We start from the raw sequence: 18,163 nt of genomic DNA, 5'->3' as shown, positions 1-18,163 counted from the left end.
GGAGTGTCTGTGTCTACCAACACCTCCCTATATATATATATATATATATATATATATATATATATATATATATATATATATATATATATATATATAAACAAGAACATAAACATTTACCATAAAGCATTATGAGCACAAAAGTCCACGAGGGTGATGCACCAACACATTCACACACCTGCATCAATTATAACACACACAACACAAATCCATCAGCTTTATTAACCAAAAAACAAAACACATATGAAAACTCCAATGAAAGGTAATTAAATCAAGGCCGCCATTAATCGCCCCATCCTGATGCAATATTATGCAAATGGCGGCAATCGACGATCAACGAATTCAATTTCGAAAATATTCCGTTTTAGCTGACACTTCTGGAGCTGGCGCTGACGGGTCGGAGTAACAAGGGCGGGGGAACGTGTCTGACAATATTGCCTCAGGCCAAACTGAATGTCGTGGTTGTTAGGTTGTTGGTTGTTAGGTTGTTGGTTGTTAGGTTGTTGGTTGTTAGGTTGTTAGGTTGTTGGTTGTTAGGTTGTTGGGTTGTTGGTTGTAGCTGAAGGAACTATTAAATCATACGAGGGCGTCGGGTTTGCTTCCTCCAACGATTTGAGGTCGGTTCGTATAGCTGAAGGGTGTGTGGGTTGGTTAGGCCGCCTGTGTAGCTCAAGTTGTGGGTTGGTTAGGCCGCCTGTGTTGCTGAAGGTGTGGGTTGGTTAGGCCGCCTGTGTATCTCAAGGGTATGTGGGTTGGTTAGGCCGCCTGTGTTGCTGAAGGTGTGGGTTGGTTAGGCCGCCTGTGTAGCTCAAGGGTATGTGGGTTGGTTAGGCCGCCTGTGTTGCTGAAGGTGTGAGTTGGTAAGGCCGCCTGTGTTGCTGCAGGTGTGGGTTGGTAAGGCCGCTTGTATTGCTGAAGGTGTGGGTAGGTTAGGCCGTCTGTATTGCTGAAGGTGTGGGTTGATTAGGCCGTCTGTATTCCTGAAGGTGTGGGCTGGTTAGGCCGTCTGCATTTGCTGAAGGTGTGGGTTGGTTAGGTCGTCTGTATTTGCTGAAGGTGTGGGTTGGTTAGGCCGTCTGTATTTGCTGAAGGTGTGGGTTGCTTAGACCGTCTGTATTTGCTGAAGGTGTGGGTTGGTTAGGCCGTCTGTATTGCTGAAGGTGTGGGTTGGTTAGGCCGTCTGTATTGCTGAAGGTGTTGGTTGGTTAGGCCGTCTGTATTTGCTGAAGGTGTGGGTTGGTTAGGTCGTCTGTATTTGCTGAAGGTGTGGGTTGGTTAGGCCGTCTGTATTTGCTGAAGGTGTGGGTTGCTTAGACCGTCTGTATTTGCTGAAGGTGTGGGTTGGTTAGGCCGTCTGTATTGCTGAAGGTGTGGGTTGGTTAGGCCGTCTGTATTGCTGAAGGTGTGGGTTGGTTAGGCCGTCTGTATTGCTGAAGGTGTGGGTTGGTTAGGCCATCTGTATTGCTGAAGGATTTGATTAGGCCTCCTGTGTAGCTTAAGGTGTGGGTTGGTAAGGTCGCCTGTATTGCTGAAGGTGTGGGATGGTTAGGCCGTCTGTATTTGCTGAAGGTGTGGGTTGGTTAGGCCGTCTGTATTTGCTGAAGGTGTGGGTTGGTTAGGCCCTCTGTATTTGCTGAAGGTGTTGGTTGGTTAGGCCGTCTGTATTTGCTGAAGGTGTGGGTTGGTTAGGTTGTCTGTATTGCTGAAGGTGTGGGTTGGTTAGGCCGTCTGTATTTGCTGAAGGTGTGGGTTGGTTAGGCCGTCTGTATTTGCTGAAGGTGTGTCTTGGTTAGGCCGTCTGTATTTGCTGAAGGTGTGGGTTGGTTAGGCCGTCTGTATTGCTGAAGGTGTGGGTTGGTTAGGCCGCTTGTATTGCTGAAGGTGTGGGTTGGTTAGGCCGTCTGTATTGCTGAAGGTGTGGGTTGGTTAGGTCGTCTGTATTGCTGAAGGTGTGGGTTAGTTAGGCCGTCTGTATTGTTGAAGGTGTGGGTTGGTTAGGCCGTCTGTATTGTTGAAGGTGTGGGTTGGTTAGGCCGTCTGTATTGAAGGTGTGGGTTGGTTAGGTCATTGCTAATGCAAAGATTGCGTTAGACATGCTTTAGAGGCCTGGGTAACCGGCCCCTCACTACAACAATGACAGCCCTCTACAACAATGACAGCCCTCTACAATAACATAGCCCTCTACAACAATGACAGCCCTCTACAATAATGACAGCCCTCTACAATAACACAGCCCTCTACAATAACATAGCCCTCTACAACAATGACAGCCCTCTACAACAATGACAGCCCTCTACAACAATGACAGCCCTCTACAACAATGACAGCCCTCTACAATAACATAGCCCTCTACAACAATGACAGCCCTCTACAACAATGACAGCCCTCTACAATAACACAGCCCTCTACAACAATGACAGCCCTCTACAACAATGACAGCCCTCTACAACAATGACAGCCCTCTACAATAACATAGCCCTCTACAACAATGACAGCCCTCTACAATAACATAGCCCTCTACAACAATGACAGCCCTCTACAACAATGACAGCCCTCTACAACAATGACAGCCCTCTACAACAATGACAGCCCTCTACAATAACATAGCCCTCTACAACAATGACAGCCCTCTACAATAACATAGCCCTCTACAATAACATAGCCCTCTACAACAATGACAGCCCTCTACAACAATGACAGCCCTCTACAATAACACAGCCCTCTACAACAATGACAGCCCTCTACAACAATGACAGCCCTCTACAACAATGACAGCCCTCTACAATAACATAGCCCTCTACAACAATGACAGCCCTCTACAATAACACAGCCCTCTACAACAATGACAGCCCTCTACAACAATGACAGCCCTCTACAATAACACAGCCCTCTACAACAATGACAGCCCTCTACAATAACACAGCCCTCTACAATAACACAGCCCTCTACAATAACACAGCCCTCTACAATAACACAGCCCACTACAACAATGACAGCCCTCTACAATAACACAGCCCTCTACAATAACACAGCCCTCTACAACAATGACAGCCCTCTACAACAATGACAGCCTTCTACAACAATGACAGCCCTCTACAACAATGACAGCCCTCTACAACAATGACAGCCCTCTACAACAATGACAGCCCTCTACAACAATGACAGCCCTCTACAACAATGACAGCCCTCTACAACAATGACAGCCCTCTACAATAACACAGCCCTCTACAATAACACAGCCCTCTACAACAATGACAGAGCCTTCTACAACAATGACAGCCCTCTACAACAATGACAGCCCTCTACAACAATGACAGCCCTCTACAATAACACAGCCCTCTACAATAACACAGCCCTCTACAACAATGACAGAGCCTTCTACAACAATGACAGCCCTCTACAACAATGACAGAGCCTTCTACAACAATGACAGCCCTCTACAACAATGACAGCCCTCTACAACAATGACAAGAGCCTTCTACAACAATGACAGCCCTCTACAACAATGACAACCCTCAACAACAATGACAACCCTCTACAACAATGACAACCCTCTACAACAATGACAGAGCCTTCAACAACAATGACAGCCCTCTGCAACAATAACAGCCCTCTACAACAATAACATAGCCCCTCTACAACAATGACAGCCCTCTACAACAATGAGAGCCCTCTACAACAATGACAAGAGCCTTCTACAACAATGACAGCCCTCTACAACAATGACAGCCCTCTACAACAATGACAGAGCCTTCTACAACAATGACAGCCCTCTACAACAATAACAGCCCTCTACAACAATAACAGCCCTCTACAACAATAACATAGCCCCTCTACAACAATGACAGAGCCTTCTACAACAATGACAGCCCTCTACAACAATAACATAGCCCCTCTACAACAATGACAGCCCTCTACAACAATAACAGCCCTCTACAACAATAACATAGCCCCTCTACAACAATGACAGAGCCTTCAACAACAATAACAGAGCCCTGTACAACAATAACAGAACCCTCTACAACAATAACAGAACCCTCTACAACAATAACAGAGCCCTGTACAACAATAACAGAGCCCTGTACAACAATAACAGAACCCTCTACAACAATAACAGAACCCTCTACAACAATAACAGAGCCCTCTACAACAATAACAGAGCCCTGTACAACAATAACAGAACCCTCTACAACAATAACAGAACCCTCTACAACAATAACAGAGCCCTCTACAACAATAACAGAGCCCTGTACAACAATAACAGAGCCCTCTACAACAATGCTCAACACATCCCCCAGAACACAATGGAACACAACACAGGAGACAACGAGAACCGGCTTTCCAGACAGTTTGAGTTGTGTCACTCTTGCCCCGAGGCTGACTCAGCAACTAAGGTGCCAAATCACGCCTCGATTGTTCCGCCGCCTGCGGAGAATGGCGCTCTCAACCACACAAGAAATTCCTACGTGATTGTAAAAGGAATGAAGTGAAGAGTGTGCGTTGGTCTCCCGACACCAGACGACGTCACCTCTCGCCCTGGGTGTGTGCCTGGCTTTGGTGCTTGGCTCTTCTTCCCCCAACAACACGGATTGTTCACTCTGCCTAGCAGACCAGACGTATTTTTCACTCTGCCTAACAGGTCAGACGTATTTTTCACTCTGCCTCACAGGCCAGACGTATTTTTCACTCTGCCTAACAGGTCAGACGTATTTTTCACTCTGCCTAACAGGTCAGACGTATTTTTCACTCTGCCTAACAGGTCAGACGTATTTTTCACTCTGCCTAACAGGTCAGACGTATTTTTCACTCTGCCTAACAGGTCAGACGTATTTTTCACTCTGCCTAACAGGCTAGACGTATTTTTTCACTCTGCCTAACAGGCCAGACGTATTTTTCACTCTACCTCACAGGCCAGACGTATTTTTCACTCTACCTCACAGGCCAGACGTATTTTTCACTCTGCCTCACAGGCCAGACGTATTTTTCACTCTACCTCACAGGCCAGACGTATTTTTCACTCTGCCTCACAGGCCAGACGTATTTTTCACTCTGCCTCACAGGCCAGACGTATTTTTCACTCTGCCTCACAGGCCAGACGTATTTTTCACTCTGCCTCACAGGCCAGACGTATTTTTCACTCTACCTCACAGGCCAGACGTATTTTTCACTCTGCCTCACAGGCCAGACGTATTTTTTCAATTCTCCTGCCATGAGCTTCCTGCAACAATTCGTTAAGCTGCTCTTTAATATTATTTTTGCGACTGCTAATGTTTTTCCTCGTACATGGTAATGACATTTCCTTATTCATCAGAATGTGAATTATTAATTGTCGAGTGCGTCGCTTTGTTTGAAACAGTTTTTTTTCCACTTTTTTCCAGAGTGCTCGTTGGTCATTTGCGGGTCTCTTGCTCAAACAGGTTACACTAGGTTCTGTTTATGAACGGTATACCGGTCGGGAGCCCGTCGGCCGAGCGGACAGCACGCTGGACTTGTAATCCTGTGGTCCTGGGTTCGATCCCTGGCGCCGGCGAGAAACAATGGGCAGAGTTTCTTTCACCCTATGCCCCTGTTACCTAGCAGTAAAATAGGTACCTGGGTGTTAGTTAGCTGTCACGGGCTGCTTCCTGGGGGTGGAGGCCTGGTCGAGGACCGGGCCGCGGGGACACTAAAAAAAAAAGCCCCCGAAATCATCTCAAGATAACCTCAAGATAGTGTGTTTTTCATCTAACGGAGTTCGCAGGACCGCGCTTCAGCTCTTGGGCCCCCCTGCCTTTCAGTCATGCAATGAATCCCGAACCATTGTTTTATGCCATATCTTTTAAAACTATGGGTGGAGGTTGGTTTTAATATTTCTCCTCCTAGTTGGGTTCTTTGCTGACTGGCCTCACACCGGAGAAGTGCCTTCTTCGCCTCCCTGTGGCTCACCTGCCACAGGGAGGTGATACTACTGAATACCCCAATCATTCTGCCTGTTTTCCTTCGACTGGCCTCACAATTTTGAATGTGAATTATATTAATTCATTTCCTATTTTTCCCCTGAGTTCACTCAATTCTGAGACCATTCTTAGAGTATAACCCTAAAGTCTCCATTTTGTTTCTTATATTCTCATTATCTTTAATCTATCAGCTATCTTGAAGCTATCTATCTCCAGCTATCCTAGCTTGAATGTCCAAGTGTTCGTTTATCATCATCTCCCGCTTAAGGTTTGTGGCGTCTGGTTCACATGTGTGTGTACCCAACTAGTTGTGCTTGTGAGGAGTTGAGCTCTGGCTCTTTGGTCCCGCCTCTCAACCGTCAATCAACAGGTGTACAGGTTCCTGAGCCTATTGGGCTCTATCATATCTACACTTGAAACTGTGTATGGAGTCAGCCTCCACCACATCACTGCCTAATGCATACCACTTGTTAACTATTATGACCCTGAAAAAGTTCTTTCTAACGTCTCTGGGGCTCATTTGGGTACTCAGCTTCCACCTGTGTCCCCTTGTTCGCGTCCCACCCGTGTTAAATAATCTATCCTTGGTGTGTGCGTGTGTGTGTGTGTGTGTGTGTGTGTATGAATGTGTGTGTGTGTGTGTGTGTATAACCACTGCCCGCCTCCCCAAGCACGCACAACCGAGCCACCATGGTTGTAACATAATTATACCACCATTTCCCGACGCCATTTGTAATTATCAAGTTAATTTTCATCCGATTCGTTCCCAGACTTATGACGTCATAATCCCGAACAAAATTCAATTCATGATTTCAGAATCGCGCCTCTGGCACTCTCCTTCATTCAGGACGCTGAATTAAACCCATCAGATGTTTCATTCACAACATGTATACTATCAGGAAAGGTTTCTATACATACACTGAGATGTATATAGACACTAAGAAGAGTAGGGGAAGTAATTAGAATATGGTGAAGTTACAAAGGTGTGTAAATGGTGAATCTACACCATTAGCACAGTTGTAGCCGTGTGTTTGTTGAGTGTGCGTGCAGGGGATGGGTGGAATGGTTGAGTGTGCGTGCAAGGGGATGGATGGAATGGTTGAGTGTGCGTGCAGAGGATGGATGGAATGGTTGAGTGTGCGTGCAGAGGATGGATGGAATGGTTGAGTGTGCGAGCAGAGGATGGATGGAATGGTTGAGTGTGCGTGCAGGGGGATGGATAGAATGGTTGAGTGTGCGTGCAGGGGGATGGATGGAATGGTTGAGTGTGCGTGCAGAGGATGGATGGAATGGTTGAGTGTGCGAGCAGAGGATGGATGGAATGGTTGAGTGTGCGTGCAGAGGATGGATGGAATGGTTGAGTGTGCGTGCAGAGGATGGATGGAATGGTTGAGTGTGCGTGCAGGGGGATGGATAGAATGGTTGAGTGTGCGTGCAGGGGGATGGATGGAATGGTTGAGTGTGCGTGCAGAGGATGGATGGAATGGTTGAGTGTGCGTGCAGGGGATGGATGGAATGGTTGAGTGTGCGTGCAGGGGATGGATGGAATGGTTGAGTGTGCGTGCAGGGGATGGATGGAATGGTTGAGTGTGCGTGCAGGGGATGGATGGAATGGTTGAGTGTGCGTGCAGGGGATGGATGGAATGGTTGAGTGTGCGTGCAGGGGATGGATGGAATGGTTGAGTGTGCGTGCAGGGGATGGATGGAATGGTTGAGTGTGCGTGCAGGGGATGGATGGAATGGTTGAGTGTGCGTGCAGGGGATGGATGGAATGGTTGAGTGTGCGTGCAGGGGATGGATGGAATGGTTGAGTGTGCGTGCAGGGGATGGATGGAATGGTTGAGTGTGCGTGCAGGGGATGGATGGAATGGTTGAGTGTGCTGAGAATAAAAGTGACAAACAGAGACTCGCCTTTCATACATCCCATTTTCTACGGAGTCGACCAACGTGTTCAAAAGACGACGACGCATTAGAACAAACTAACGCACCATAATATTAACGTTTTCTATGCATCGTCTCGATAGGTCCCCCCCCCCCCTTAGAGTTCACACCCAGGGAAGCCTTCTCCAAGAGGTCAGCCCAGATGACCTCCGGTTTATCTTGTATATTGATTAAAAATTCCTGGGTTAGTCTTAGTCAGCATAGTTTCAAGTATGTAATATTTCATGCAAGGGAATTAGACTCCAGATTCTTATGTGTAAACATCCCTGGATCTCCCCCTTTTGGCCAGGTCAGAGGTCAGTCACACACGTAATTAATAACTCCTCTCTTGAAGAGTGTATGGTGAATGTCAAACAAGCTTTTTGAAATATTTCTTGAGTGTTTGTACATTCTTGGTGGGTAGCAACAGCAGATCTCCCCCCTCCCCTTGTGGGGGTTGTATATAGAGGTCCTGTAGGGACTTGGGAAACTTAGAGTGCCGGACACCGGGGTCCAGAGAGGGCTGTGAAGAACACCTCAGCCAGGGAGAGACAGATATCTTAAGGTAATGTGTGTGATCTCTGAGTTTTGTTCCATGTCCAAATTTCTTAACTTTTTGCCAGTGTTAGAGTAGGATTTATAAGTGGTGATTGACATAATTTGGGTCTCAATAAAACTCATGTTAAATTTCCCGTCTGTGTCAATTGTTGAATCCTCTTAGCCTTTTGGATATAGTGGCTGACAACCGTCCCATAATTAATGATAGTCATAGAAAGTACTCTCCAAGTCAAGCAATGTTTCTTGCCTCGTTGCTTGATATAGTTTCAATGGTCAAAGGCAGATGGTGGCAGCGTATTTCATCCTGTGTTAGCATCTCCTTGTTGGCAGTGTACTTTGTAGTCCCGGTGTAACCATCATATGTCAGCCCATAACAGTGTTACCAAGTGCAACCAATGGGGAAGTGTTACTCAGGATAAGTAGTGTTTACATTATTAGTTTTAGTGTTCCATTATAGTGGTGTTCCATTATAGTGGTGCATTTAGAGTGGTGTTACATCGATAGGTTAGGCGGGTTGCTTGGGTTCCGTACGCTTCTGGTTAGGGGGAAACAGTTGCATTCTTTACGGAGTGGCAAATATGGAGAGAGGACCGGTAGTATTGTGTATTGTAATGATTAAAATGTATGATAAAGTAGATGATTGAAAGCGTGTGTAGGCAGGTGTCTTCATTAGCAGGTTGGTCGCTCCGTCCAGGTGGTTGTAACACCGCCCTATTGTAACACCACCCTAAAATGTACCACTATAATGGAACACCACTATAATGGAACACTAAACTATCCTGAGTAACACTTCCTCATCGGTTGCACTTGATAACACTGTTATGAGCTGACATATGATGGTTACACCGGAACCAAAGGTACACTGCCAATAAGGAAATGCTAACACAAGGATTAAATACGCTGCCACCATCTGCCTTTGACCATTGAAACTATATCAAGCAACGAGGCAAGAAACATTGCTTGACTAGGAGAGTACTTTCTATGACTGTCATTAATTATGAAAATGGTTGTCAGCCACTATATCCAAAAGGCTAAGAGGATTCAACAATTGACACAGACGGGAAATTTCACGTAAGTTTATTGAAACCAAAATTATGTCAATCACCAATCATAAATCCTACCCTAACACTGGCAAAAAGTTAAGAAATTTGGACATGGAACAAAACCTCAGAGATCACACACATTACCTTAAGACCTCTGTCTCTCCCTGGCTGAGATGTTCTTCACAGCCCCGCTCTCGATCCCGGTGTACCGCACTCTGCCCTTCCTATGTTCCTACAGGCCCTCTATATACAACCCCCACAGGGGGAGGGGGAGATCTGCTGTTGCTACCCACCAAGAGTGTACAAACACTCAAGAAATATTTCAAAAAGCTTGTTTGACATTCACCATACACTCTTCAAGAGAGGAGTTATTAATTACATGTGACTGACCTCTGACCTGGCCAAAAAGGGGGAGATCCAGGGATGTTTACACATAAGAATCTGGAGTCTAATTTCCTTGCATGAAATATTACATACTTGAAACTATGCTGACTAAGACTAACCCAGGAATTTTTAATCAATATACAAGATAAACCGGAGGTCATCTGGGCTGACCTCTTGGAGAAGGCTTCCCCGGGTGTGAACTCTAAGGGGGGGGGGGAGGTCACGGGTGTTACATGGTCGCTCCTTCCAGGTAGTCGCTCCTTCCAGGTGGTCGCTACTTCCAGGTGGTCGCTACTTCCAGGTGGTCGCTCCTTCCAGGTGATCGCTCCGTCCAGGTGGTCGCTCCTTCCAGGTAGTCGCTCCTTCCAGGTGGTCGCTACTTCCAGGTGGTCGCTCCTTCCAGGTGGTCGCTACTTCCAGGTGGTCGCTACTTCCAGGTGGTCGCTCCTTCCAGGTGGTCGCTCCTTCCAGGTGGTCGCTACTTCCAGGTGGTCGCTCCTTCCAGGTGGTCGCTCCTTCCAGGTGGTCGCTCCTTCCAGGTGGTCGCTCCTTCCAGGTGGTCGCTACTTCCAGGTGGTCGCTCCTTCCAGGTGGTCGCTACTTCCAGGTGGTCGCTCCTTCCAGGAGGTCGCTACTTCCAGGTGGTCGCTCCTTCCAGGTGGTCGCTACTTCCAGGTGGTCGCTCCTTCCAGGTGGTCCCTCCTTCCAGGTGGTCGCTCCTTCCAGGTGGTCGCTCCTTCCAGATGGTCGCTCCTTCCAGGTGGTCGCTCCTTCCAGGTGGTCGCTACTTCCAGGTGGTCGCTCCTTCCAGGTGGTCGCTCCTTCCAGGTGGTCGCTCCTTACAGGTGGTCGCTCCTTCCAGGTGGTCGCTCCTTCCAGGTGGTCGCTCCTTCCAGGTGGTCGCTCCTTCCAGGTGGTCGCTCCTTCCAGGTGGTCGCTCCTTAGAGATGTCCAGTTTCTGGTCACGTCCAAATGTCACGTGACCACGACCCCAAAACACACGCTAATTTGTTGGTGACACGATGTACCCCCGAGGCAGCTTGGGCCCCCCTGGGGTCAACCCGAGGCAGCTTGGGCCCCCCTGGGGTCAACCCGAGGCAGCTTGGGCCCCCCTGGGGTCAACCCGAGGCAGCTTGGGCCCCTGGGGTCAACCCGAGGCAGGTTGGGCCCCCCTGGGGTCAACCCGAGGCAGCTTGGGCCCCCCTGGGGTCAACCCGAGGCAGCTTAGACCCCCTGGGGTCAACCCGAGGCAGCTTGGGCCCCCCTGGGGTCAACCCGAGGCAGCTTGGGCCCCCTTGGGGTCAACCCGGGGCAGCTTGGGCCCCCCTGGGGTCAACCCGGGGCAGCTTGGGGCCCCCTGGGGTCAACCCGAGGTATCTTGGGCCCCCCCTGGGGTCAACCCGAGGCAGCTTGGGCCCCTCTGGGGTCAACCCGAGGTATCTTGGGCCCCTCTGGGATCAAACCGAGGTATCTTGGGTCCCCCTGGGGTCAACCCGAGGTATGTTGGGTCCCCCTGGGGTCAACCCGAGGCAGCTTGGGTCCCTCTGGGGTCAACCCGAGGTATCTTGGGTCCCCCTGGGGTCAACCCGAGGTATCTTGGGTCCCCCTGGGGTCAACCCGAGGTATCTTGGGTCCCCCTGGGGTCAACCCGAGGTATCTTGGGCCCTCCTGGGGTCAACCCGAGGTATCTTGGGCCCCTCTGGGATCAACCCGAGGTATCTTGGGTCCCCCTGGGGTCAACCCGAGGTATTTTGGGTCCCCCTGGGGTCAACCCGAGGTATTTTGGGTCCCCCTGGGGTCAACCCGAGGTATCTTGGGTCCCCCTGGGGTCAACCCGAGGCAGCTTGGGCCCCCCTGGGGTCAACCCGGGGCAGCTTGGGCCCCCCTGGGGTCAACCCGGGGCAGCTTGGGGCCCCCTGGGGTCAACCCGACGCAGCTTGGGGCCTCCTGGGGTCAACCCGAGGCAGCTTGGGGCCCCCTGGGGTCAACCCGGGGCAGCTTGGGCCCCCCTGGGGTCAACCCGGGGCAGCTTCGGCCCCCCTGGGGTCAACCCGAGACGGCTTGGGCCCCTCTGGGGTCAACCCGAGGCAGCTTGGGCCCCTCTGGGGTCAACCCGAGGTATCTTGGGCCCCCCTGGGGTCAACCCGAGGCAGCTTGGGCCCCTCTGGGATCAACCCGAGGCAGCTTGGACCCCCTGGGGTCATCCCGAGGCCACTTGGGCCCCCCTGGGGTCAACCCGAGGCAGCTTGGGCCCCCCTGGGGTCAACCCGAGGCAGCTTGGGCCCCCTGGGGTCAACCCGAGGCAGCTTGGGCCCCTCTGGGGTCAACCCGAGGTATCTTGGGCCCCCCTGGGGTCAACCCGAGGCAGCTTGGGCCCCCCTGGGGTCAACCCGAGGCAGCTTGGGCCCCCCTGGGGTCAACCCGAGGCAGCTTGGGCCCCCTGGGGTCACCCCGAGGCAGCTTGAGCCCCCCAGGGGTCAACCCGAGGCAGCTTGGGCCCCCCTGGGGTCAACCCGAGGCAGCTTGGGCCCCCCTGGGGTCAACCCGAGGCAGCTTGGGCCCCCCTGGGGTCAACCCGAGGCAGCTTGGGGTCAACCCGAGGCAGCTTGGGCCCCTGGGGTCAACCCGAGGCAGCTTGGGCCCCCCTAGGGTCAACCCGAGGCAGCTTAGACCCCCTGGGGTCAACCCGAGGCAGCTTGGGCCCCCCTGGGGTCAACCCGAGGCAGCTTGGGCCCCCCTGGGGTCAACCCGGGGCAACTTGGGTCCCCCTGGGGTCAACCCGGGGCAGCTTGGGCCCCCCTGGGGTCAACCCGAGGCAGCTTAGACCCCCTGGGGTCAACCCGAGGCAGCTTGGGCCCCCCTGGGGTCAACCCGAGGCAGCTTGGGCCCCCTTGGGGTCAACCCGGGGCAGCTTGGGCCCCCCTGGGGTCAACCCGGGGCAGCTTGGGGCCCCCTGGGGTCAACCCGAGGTATCTTGGGCCCCCCCTGGGGTCAACCCGAGGCAGCTTGGGCCCCTCTGGGGTCAACCCGAGGTATCTTGGGCCCCTCTGGGATCAAACCGAGGTATCTTGGGTCCCCCTGGGGTCAACCCGAGGTATGTTGGGTCCCCCTGGGGTCAACCCGAGGCAGCTTGGGTCCCTCTGGGGTCAACCCGAGGTATCTTGGGTCCCCCTGGGGTCAACCCGAGGTATCTTGGGTCCCCCTGGGGTCAACCCGAGGTATCTTGGGTCCCCCTGGGGTCAACCCGAGGTATCTTGGGCCCTCCTGGGGTCAACCCGAGGTATCTTGGGCCCCTCTGGGATCAACCCGAGGTATCTTGGGTCCCCCTGGGGTCAACCCGAGGTATTTTGGGTCCCCCTGGGGTCAACCCGAGGTATTTTGGGTCCCCCTGGGGTCAACCCGAGGTATCTTGGGTCCCCCTGGGGTCAACCCGAGGCAGCTTGGGCCCCCCTGGGGTCAACCCGGGGCAGCTTGGGCCCCCCTGGGGTCAACCCGGGGCAGCTTGGGGCCCCCTGGGGTCAACCCGACGCAGCTTGGGGCCTCCTGGGGTCAACCCGAGGCAGCTTGGGGCCCCCTGGGGTCAACCCGGGGCAGCTTGGGCCCCCCTGGGGTCAACCCGGGGCAGCTTCGGCCCCCCTGGGGTCAACCCGAGACGGCTTGGGCCCCTCTGGGGTCAACCCGAGGCAGCTTGGGCCCCTCTGGGGTCAACCCGAGGTATCTTGGGCCCCCCTGGGGTCAACCCGAGGCAGCTTGGGCCCCTCTGGGATCAACCCGAGGCAGCTTGGACCCCCTGGGGTCATCCCGAGGCCACTTGGGCCCCCCTGGGGTCAACCCGAGGCAGCTTGGGCCCCCCTGGGGTCAACCCGAGGCAGCTTGGGCCCCCTGGGGTCAACCCGAGGCAGCTTGGGCCCCTCTGGGGTCAACCCGAGGTATCTTGGGCCCCCCTGGGGTCAACCCGAGGCAGCTTGGGCCCCCCTGGGGTCAACCCGAGGCAGCTTGGGCCCCCCTGGGGTCAACCCGAGGCAGCTTGGGCCCCCTGGGGTCACCCCGAGGCAGCTTGAGCCCCCCAGGGGTCAACCCGAGGCAGCTTGGGCCCCCCTGGGGTCAACCCGAGGCAGCTTGGGCCCCCCTGGGGTCAACCCGAGGCAGCTTGGGCCCCCCTGGGGTCAACCCGAGGCAGCTTGGGGTCAACCCGAGGCAGCTTGGGCCCCTGGGGTCAACCCGAGGCAGCTTGGGCCCCCCTAGGGTCAACCCGAGGCAGCTTAGACCCCCTGGGGTCAACCCGAGGCAGCTTGGGCCCCCCTGGGGTCAACCCGAGGCAGCTTGGGCCCCCCTGGGGTCAACCCGGGGCAACTTGGGTCCCCCTGGGGTCAACCCGGGGCAGCTTGGGCCCCCCTGGGGTCAACCCGGGGCAGCTTGGGGCCCCTGGGGTCAACCCGAGGCAGCTTGGGGCCCCCTGGGGTCAACCCGAGGCAGCTTGGGCCTCGCTGGGGTCAACCCGAGGCAGCTTGGGGCCCCCCTGGGGTCAACTCGAGGCAGATTGGGGCCCCCTGGGGTCAACCCAAGGCAGCTTGGGGCCCCCTGGGGTCAACCCGAGGCAGCTTGGGCCCCCTGGGGTCAACTCGAGGCAGCCTGGGGCCCCCTGGGGTCAACCCGAGGCAGCTTGGGGCCCCCTGGGGTCAACCCGAGGCAGCTTGGGGCCAACCCGAGGCCGCTTGGGCCCCCCTGGGGTCAACCCGAGGCAGCTTGGGCCCCCCTGGGTCAACCCGAGGCAGCTTGGGGCCCCTTGGGGTCAACCCGAGGCCGCTTGGGCCCCCCTGGGGTCAACCCGAGGCAGCTTGGGGCCCCTTGGGGTAAACCCGAGGCAGCTTGGGGCCCCTTGGGGTAAACCCGAGGCAGCTTGGGGCCCCTTGGGGTAAACCCGAGGCAGCTTGGGGCCCCCTGGGGTCAACCCGAGGCAGCTTGGGGCCCCTTGGGGTAAACCCGAGGCAGCTTGGGGCCCCTTGGGGTAAACCCGAGGCAGCTTGGGGCCCCTTGGGGTAAACCCACTCCACAACACCCACACCAATATTTAAAAAGGGTGACAGACAAGAGGCACTGAACTACAGGCCAGTGTCCTTAACTTGTATACCATGCAAGGTGATGGAGAAGATCGTGAGAAAAAACCTAGTAACACATCTGGAGAGAAGAGACTTCGTGACAACCCATCAACATGGGTTCAGGGAGGGTAAATCTTGCCTTACAGGCTTGATAGAATTCTACGATCTGGTGACAAAGATTATGCAAGAAAGAGAAGGATGGGCGGACTGCATTTTTTTGGACTATCAGAAAGCCTTTGACACAGTACCCCATAAAAGGTAGATGCATAAGCTGGAGAAACAGGCAGGAGTAACTGGTAGGGCGCTCCAGTGGATAAGGGAGTACCTAAGCAATAGGAAGCAGAGAGTTACAGTGAGGGGTGAGACCTCAGAATGGCGTGAAGTCACCAGTGGAGTCCCACAGGGCTCTGTGCTTGGACCTACCCTGTTTCTGATATACGTAAATGATCTCCCAGAGGGTATAGACTCATTCCTCTCAATGTTTGCTGACGACGCCAAAATTATGAGAAGGATTAAGACAGAGGAAGACAGCTTGAGGCTTCAAGAAGACCTGGACATGCTGCAGGAATGGTCGAACAAATGGCTGTTAGAGTTTAACCCAAGCAAATGTAATGTAATGAAGATAGGGGTAGGAAGCAGGAGACCAGATACAAGGTATCACTTGGCAGATGAAATACTTCAAGAGTCAGAGAGAGAGAAAGACATGGGGGTTGATATCACGCCAGACCTGTCCCCTGAAGCTCATATCAAGAGGATAACATCAGCAGTATATGCCAGGTTGGCTAACATAAGAACGGCCTTTAGAAACTTGTGTAAGGAATCTTTCAGAACATTATATACCACATATGTCAGACCAATCCTGGAGTATGCGCCTCCAGCATGGAGTCCATATCTAGTCAAGCATAAGACTAAACTGGAAAAAGTTCAAAGGTTTGCCACCAGACTAGTACCCGAGCTGAGAGGTATGAGCTACGAGGAGAGACTACGGGAATTGAACCTCAATTAGTTGGAAGACAGAAGAGTTAGGGGGGAAATGATCACCACATTCAAGATTCTCAAGGGAATCTACAGGATTGATAAAGACAGGCTATTTAACACAAGGGGCACACGCACTAGGGGACACAGGTGGAAACTGAGTGCCCAAATGAGCCACAGAGATATTAGAAAGAACTTTTTAGTGTCAGAGTGGTTGACAAATGGAATGCATTAGGAAGCAATGTGGTGGAGGCTGACTCCATACACAGTTTCAAGTGTAGATATGATTGAGCCCAATAGGCTCAGGAACCTGTACACCTGTTGATTGACGGTTGAGAGGCGGGACCAAAGAGCCAGAGCTCAACCACAAGCACCACACCACCACAACACCCACACTGCACCACCACAACACCCACCCTACACCACAACACCCACACTACACCACCACAACACCCACACCACACCACAACACCACACCACCACACCCACACCAGCACAACACCCACACCACCACAACACCCACACCACAGCACCACACAACACCCACACCACCACAACACCTACACCACACAACACCCACACCATCACAACACCCACACCACAACACCCACACCACACCACCACAACATCCACACCACAACACCCACACTACACCACCACAACACCCACACTACACCACCACAACACCCACACTACACCACCACAACACCCACACTACACCACCACAACACCCACACTACACCACCACAACACCCACACTACACCACAACACCCACACTACACCACCACAACACCCACACCACACCACAACACCACACCACTACACCCACACCACACCACCACAACACCCACACCACCACAACACCCACACCACACCAGCACAACACCCACACCACCACAACATCACACCACCACAACACCCACACCACACCACCACAACACCCACACCACACCACCACAACACCCACACCACCACAACACCCACACCACACCAGCACAACACCCACACCACAACACCCACACGACACCACCACAACACCCACACTACACCACCACAACACCCACACCACACCACCACAACACCCACACCACACGACCACACCACACCACCACAACACCCACACCACACCACCACAACACCCACACCACACCACCACACCACCACAACACACCACCACAACACACCACCACACCACACCACAACACACCACCACACCACACCACCACAACACCCACACCACACCACCACACCACCCACACCACACCACCACACCACCACACCACCCACACCACACCACCACACCACCACAACACCCACTCCACACCACCACACCACCCACACCACACCACCACAACACCCACACCACACCACCACACCACCACAACACCCACACCACACCACCACAACACCCACACTACACCACTACACCACCACAACACCCACACCCCTGGAAACACAAACCGAAACTGTCTCTATTTTCCGCTTGTTACAACTTGTAATAAAGTTGTTACATCTTGGCTTAACGTGTTTATGACGTATTAGAACGTTGTTACAACTTGCTATATTGGCTGTTATAACTGGTTAGGAAGTGTTAAAACTTGTTCGAACGTTGTACCAACGTCGTAGTTTTGGTGTGTGTTTGGTGGGACTACACCACCACAACACCACAACACCCACACTACACCACTACACCACCACACTACACCACTACACCACCACAACACCCACACTACACCACCACAACACCCACACTACACCACTACACCACCACAACACCCACACTACACCACCACAACACCACAACACCCACACTACACCACCACAACACCCACACTACACCACCACAACACCACAACACCCACACTACACCACTACACCACCACAACACCCACACTACACCACCACAACACCACAACACCCACACTACACCACCACAACACCCACACTACACCACCACAACACCACAACACCCACACTACACCACTACACCACCACAACACCCACACTACACCACCACAACACCACAACACCCACACTACACCACCACAACACCCACACTACACCACCACAACACCCACACTACACCACCACAACACCACAACACCCACACTACACCACTACACCACCACAACACCCACACTACACCACCACAACACCACAACACCCACACTACACCACCACAACACCCACACTACACCACCACAACACCACAACACCCACACTACACCACTACACCACCACAACACCCAC

At 53.1% G+C, this 18,163-nt stretch overlaps 1 long non-coding RNA gene across 1 annotated transcript in view; it reads right to left on the bottom strand.

Moving 5' to 3' along the window:
- Window positions 1-18,163, bottom strand: part of LOC138354487 (uncharacterized) — a 177,956-nt gene that overhangs the window by 86,169 nt on the left and 73,624 nt on the right. The window lies entirely within an intron of this gene.

Source organism: Procambarus clarkii, chromosome 63, assembly GCF_040958095.1.
Source record: "Procambarus clarkii isolate CNS0578487 chromosome 63, FALCON_Pclarkii_2.0, whole genome shotgun sequence".
NCBI classification, from domain to species: Eukaryota; Metazoa; Arthropoda; class Malacostraca; order Decapoda; family Cambaridae; genus Procambarus; species Procambarus clarkii.
The sequence above is the reverse complement of the archived record's forward strand: the minus strand, read 5'-3'. Positions and strand labels throughout refer to the sequence as shown.